The sequence below is a fragment of the Cebus imitator genome, unplaced genomic scaffold (genome assembly GCF_001604975.1).
Source record: "Cebus imitator isolate Cc_AM_T3 unplaced genomic scaffold, Cebus_imitator-1.0 Scaffold663, whole genome shotgun sequence".
NCBI lineage: Eukaryota > Metazoa > Chordata > Mammalia > Primates > Cebidae > Cebus > Cebus imitator.
Genome location: NW_016107978.1, coordinates 86,406 through 92,276, shown reverse-complemented (window position 1 = coordinate 92,276; position 5,871 = coordinate 86,406). Strand labels below are relative to the sequence as shown.

Sequence of the window (5,871 nt, the reverse complement as noted above, 5' to 3'; positions counted from 1 at the left end):
TCAGATTCACCAGGGTTGAAATGAAGGAGAAAATGCTAAGGGCAGCCAGAGAGAAAGGTCAGGTTGTCCACAAAGGAAAGCCTATCAAACTCACAGCAGATCTCTCAAGCAGAAATGCTACAAGCCAGAAGAGAGTGGGGGCCAATATTCAACATCCTTAAAGAAAAGAACTTTCAACCCAGAATGTCATATCCAGCCAAACTAAGCTTCATAAATGATGGAAAAATAAAATCCTTTGTGAACAAGCAAGTACTCAGAGATTTCATCACCACCAGGCCTGCTTTACAAGAGCTTCTGAAAGAAGCACTACACATAGAAAGGAACAACCAGTATCAGCCATTCCAAAAATATTCCAAAAGGTAAAGAGCATCAATATAATGAAGAATCTGCATCAACTAATGGGCAAAACAGCCAGCTAGCATCAAATGGCAGTATTAAACTCACATATATTGTTATTAATCCTAAATTTTAATAGACTAAATGCCCCAATCAAAAGACACAGACAGGCAAATTGGACAAAAAGCCAAAACCCATCGGTATGCTGCATCCAGACCCATCTCACATGCAAGGATACACAAAACCTCAAAACAAGGGGATGGCAGAAGATTTACCAACCAAATGGAGAGTAAAAATAGCAGTAGTTGCAATCCTAGTCTCTGATAAAATAGACTTTAAAGCAACAAAGATTGAAAGAGGAAAAGAAGGTCATACATAATGGTGAAAGGATCAATGCAACAAGAAGACCTAATGATCCTAAATATATATGCACCCAATACAGGAGCACCCAGATACATAAGGCAAGTTCTTAATGACTTATAAAGGGACTTAGACTCCCACACAACAATAGTGGGAGACTTTAACATCACATTGTCAATATTAGACAGATCAACGAGACAGAAAATTAACAAGGATATTCAGAACTTGAACTCAGACCAGGAATAAGTAAACTAAATAAACATTTATAGAACTCTCCACCCCAAATCCACAAAACATACATTCTTATCAGTACCACATCACACCTACTCTAAAAGCGACTACATAATTGGAAGTAAATCACTCCTCAGTAATTGCATAGCATTTCACAGGTTTAAATGAAATATTGGTTGGCTGCTTGTTTGTTATTTTCCTCCCTTATTCCTTCCTGTCTCCATTGTTAAGCACAATTATTGGCATAAAAGAGGTTTTCAATACCCATTTTTAGACTGCATTCTAGCCTGGGCAATAAAGCAAGACTCCCATTCTCTCTCCCTCTTTCTCTTCCTCTTTCTTTCTCTCTTTCATTCTTTTCTTTCTTTCTCTGTTTCTTTCTTTTTTTTCTTTCTCTTTCTTTTTTTCTCTCTTTTTTTCCAAAAAAATTATTTTAAAACTTGCATTTTGTAATTGTCAAATAATGCATTTATGTAATAGATGATATAAGAAAATTTAGAAATAAAAAGTCTCACACTATATTCCAAGTACCAAAATAAGAAAGAAGAAATTTGTGCTCAGAAACATGCCTTTTACTCTGAAATTCACTTTAACTGCTTGACATATAATTGAATGCTTAAAAATAATACACATAAGATGTTTAATAGTATTTATAAAATGTTAATTTCTGGGTAGCCATGTTTCACACAACAGTTTTCAATTAATATTAAGGATTTTTTTTTTTTTTTGAGATGGAGTCTTGCTCTGTCACCCAGGCAGTAGTGCAGTGGCACGCTCTCAGCTGCCTACAACCTCTGCCTCCCAGGTTAAAGGGGTTCTCCTGCCTCAGCCTCCTGAGTAGCTGGGATTACAGGAACATGTGACCACGTCCAGCTAATTTTCATATTTTTTTTTAGTAGAGAAGGGGTTTCACCCTGTTGGTCAGGCTGGTCTTGAACTCCTGCCTTCATGATCAGCCCACCTCGGCCTCTCAAAGTGCTGGGATTACAGGCGTGAACCACGATGCCCAGCCTCATTTGATAATTTTAATCATAATTTATGATTCACTGATTAATTGATTAATAATTTAATCAGTAATTCAGATGCTATAAGAACCATTAAAAGGAATAATCTGATAGTTGCTCATTGTACATTCCTGCCCATTAGTAATACTAAAACAAGAATCTGATAGCTATCCCACTCTGTTGAATTACATGTTTCCATGTGTGTGATTTTGGTCAACAACAAAAAATAGGTACACAATGTCATGCTTTTTCCTTTTCCTTTTTTTTTTTTAACAAGCAGCTCAATGATTTGAGAGGTTGGTTATTACAATACAGAGAACATAGGGAGAAAGCATAAACTGGTACTTAACACCAGTGCCAATACTTACCTCGTTATGGTTATAACTGAGGATATTATTAATATTTGTGTTATTTGTTTTTTCTTTAGAATATAAATCAAAGCCATTAACTTGAACTTGGGGTATATACACAATACACACACAACCTTAAGCAAAATACTTTTCATAAGTAACATTACATTTAAAAATATTGGAAATTGAATATCTGTGCTGATTTGTATTTTGACTTAATGGAACAACAAGAAAACAAGTTAACTAGGTAGGGCTACACTGATAACAAGGCTTTTAAAATTCAAAATGTCTTCCTCTTCCTTTCTACTTACCACAGCCTACACAATGTTCTGAGAGGATTCATTATGAGAAAAATGTCAATCACAGCTTTAATAACTTACTTTGAAAAAACTAATGAGAAAGCAAATTGGAAAGTGAGACTTCATCTTTGTTTTCAAATAAATAATCTTAATTTTTCTTCTTATAGACAAAAGTTTAAATTAGTTTATTATAAATATATTTAAACCATTAATTTTTGCAGCTTTCAGGTAAAGTCCAGCACTTCATTCATACAAAGTCTATGGGAAGAGATCAGTAGAGATCATCTAATCTTAAGTGGTGACATCATTCATTCAGGTCCTTGGCACAAGCCCTCACCAGTTAGAGCACAGCATGCCTGGATATGCCACTGGTGATCTTTAACAGAAGTTAGCTTCAAAACCTCGTAGATTTCTGCTATAGGCATGCACTCTTTAACATCTTGTTTATTAGCAAAAATCGCCAATCCAGCTTTTCTTAGGTCTTCATGTGCTAACATTTTACAGAGTTCTCTAGTTACAGAAATCCTCTCTCTGTGGTGTCCACAATAACTATTACAAATTCTGTGTTTGTATAGTAAGTGTTCCAGGAAGAACAAAGAAATTCTTGGCCACCAACATCCCACATTAGGAAACGTGTATTATTAATCACTATCTCTTCTACATTACTTCGTACAATTTCGTAGAAAATTGGTAAAGGATGGTAGTTTTTCCCGCATTATCCAGCCCAACAATGATAACTTTGTGCTCCTGGTGATTGAACAGTCTCCATATCTGGTGAAGAGAATTTCCATTGTCGGGCAGCCGCCCCACCTCCAGACACCCGAGCTGCCTGGTCTCGTCTGGTTCAGGCTGAGGGGGCAGAAAGAGACTCGCCTCCGCTGCTGCTCCCGCGCTGGCTGCAGTCCAACTTCCCAGGAACCAGAAGGAGGCCGAAGCCCAGGCCGCCCAGCCACGTGAGTCCCCTGCCGCTGCCGGCGGCATGTGCCTCACAGGCCACTGTCTTCCTCTAGCTCCTCTCCGCGGCTGCGATGGCGAGAACCCGGTAGAACCTTTTGAAACATGACTGACATTGCAGGATTCTAAGACCTTTATAAGCAAGATGCTCTTTACACTATCTGGGTTCTTTAAAGATCCATACCACAAGACAAACTTTGGATAATAGGCTTAGAGTAAGTGCTCTTGGTGAGATCCTTCAGTCCTGCTATACATCCTTAGTCTGTTTATTCTCTCACATTTTTAAGTAACTGTTTTACATATTGTCTTTTGTCTTGAAATCTTTTTTTATTTCTTTTACTTTAAGTTCTGAGATACATGTACAGAACTCATAGGTTTCTTACATAAGTATATGAATGCAATGGTGGTTTGCTGCACCCATTGACCAGTCCTCTAAATTCCCTCCCCTTGGCCCTCATCCCCGCAACAGGCCTTGATGTGTGTTGTTCCCCACCCCGAATCCATATATTGTCATTGTTCAGCTGCCACTTACGAGTGAGAACATGGGGTGTTGGTTTTCTGTCCCTGTGTTAGTTTGCTGAAGATAATGTTTTCCAATTTTATCCATATCCCTGAAAAGAACATAATCTCATTCATATTTATAACTGTGTAGTATTCCACGGTGTATATGTACCGTATTTTCTTTATCCAGTTGATCATTGATGGGCATTTGGGTTGGTTCCATGACTTTGCTATTGTAAATAGTGCTGCAAAAACCATATGTGTGCATGTGTCTTTATAAAATGATTTATATTCCTTTGGGTATATCCCCAGTAATGGGATTGCTGGGTAAAATGATATTTCTGGTTCTAGATCCTTGAGGAATCATCATACTGTCTTCCACAATGGTTGAACTAATTTACACTCCCACTAACAGTGTAAAAGTGTTCTTATTTCTCCATTGACTCGCCAGCATCTATTGTTTCTCGACTTCTAAATACTCTTTTATACTCCTGTACATATATATCTAGAAGAGTTAGCTCATTTGTCGAATAAATGCTTTACTATTATGTTTTTCCCTTCTTTGTCTTTTTAAATCTTTGTTGGTTTAAAGTCTGTTTTTTTTTTTCCTGAGACTAGGATCACAACTCCTACTTTTTATTGCTTTCCATTTGCTTGGAAGATTTTTCTCCATTCCTTTATTTTTAAAAAAATTTCCTTAAGTTGGGCATCACCTTTCTCTGGTGCCTCCTTGATTAGCTTAATAATTGACCTTCTGAATCCTTTTTCTGGCAATTCAGGGATTTCTTCTTGGTTTGGATCCATTGCTGGTGATTTTCTCTGGTGTGGGGGTGTTAAAGATTCTTGTTTTGTCATATTGCCAGAATTGTTTTTCTGGTTTCTTCTCATTTGAGTAGTGTATGTCAGAGGGAAGATCTGGGGCTCAAGGGCTGGTGTTCAGATTCTTTTGACACACAGGGTTTTTCCTTGATGCAGTAATCTCCCTCCTTTCCTTGGCATGTGGCTTTCTGAGAGCAAACTGTACTGATTGTTATTTATTTTCTGAATCTAGCCACCCAGCATGAGTGACTTTGGGCTGGTTTCTTTTTTTTTTTTTTTTTTTTTTTTTTTTTTTTTTTTTTTTTTTTTTTTTTTTTTTTTTTTTTTTTTTTTTTTTTTTTTTTTTTTTTTTTTTTTTTTTTTTTTTTTTTTTTTTTTTTTTTACCAGGCTCTAAGGGATGTCTGCACAGTCTTGTGATGTTAACCATCTTCAGGTCTCTCAGTCATGGATACCAGCACCTGTTGTGGTGTAGGGTACAGGGGTGTAGAATGGACTCTGTGTTGGTTTTTAATTTTACTTGTTTACTGCAATAGTTTTGTGCTGGTTGGTCTCTTGCCAGGGGGTGGTGCTTTCAAGGGAGCATCAGCTGTGGTCACATAGGGAGGATCAGGCAGTGGGTGGGGCCCTAGAACTCCCAAGAGAATATGATTTTTGATTTCAGCTACCAGTGTGGGTGGGGAAAGACCATGTGGGACAGGGTTAGGTGTATCTGAGCTCAGACTTTCCGGGCTGAGTTTGTTGGGGCTGCTGTGGGGGATGGGGGTGTGGTTCCCAGGTCAATGGAGTTATGCTTGAGATGATTATAGCTGCCTCTGCTGTGTCATGCAGGTTGTCAGGGAAGTGGGGGAAAGTTGTCAGTCACAGTCCTCACCCAGCTCCCATGCAACCCGAAAGACTAGTCTTACTCCTACCCTGCCCCAACCAACAGCACCAAGTTTGTTTCCAGGTAGAGAGTGAGAAGGGCTGAGAACTTGCCCCAGGCTACCAGCCTTCCAGCTGAGAAAGCAAGCAAGGCT

The 5,871-nt window shown here is 38.3% G+C and overlaps 1 pseudogene; it reads right to left on the bottom strand.

The window, feature by feature from the left end:
• Positions 1 to 2,732: 2,732 nt before the first annotated feature.
• Positions 2,733 to 3,625, bottom strand: LOC108295873 (annotated as a pseudogene).
• Positions 3,626 to 5,871: the final 2,246 nt, after the last annotated feature.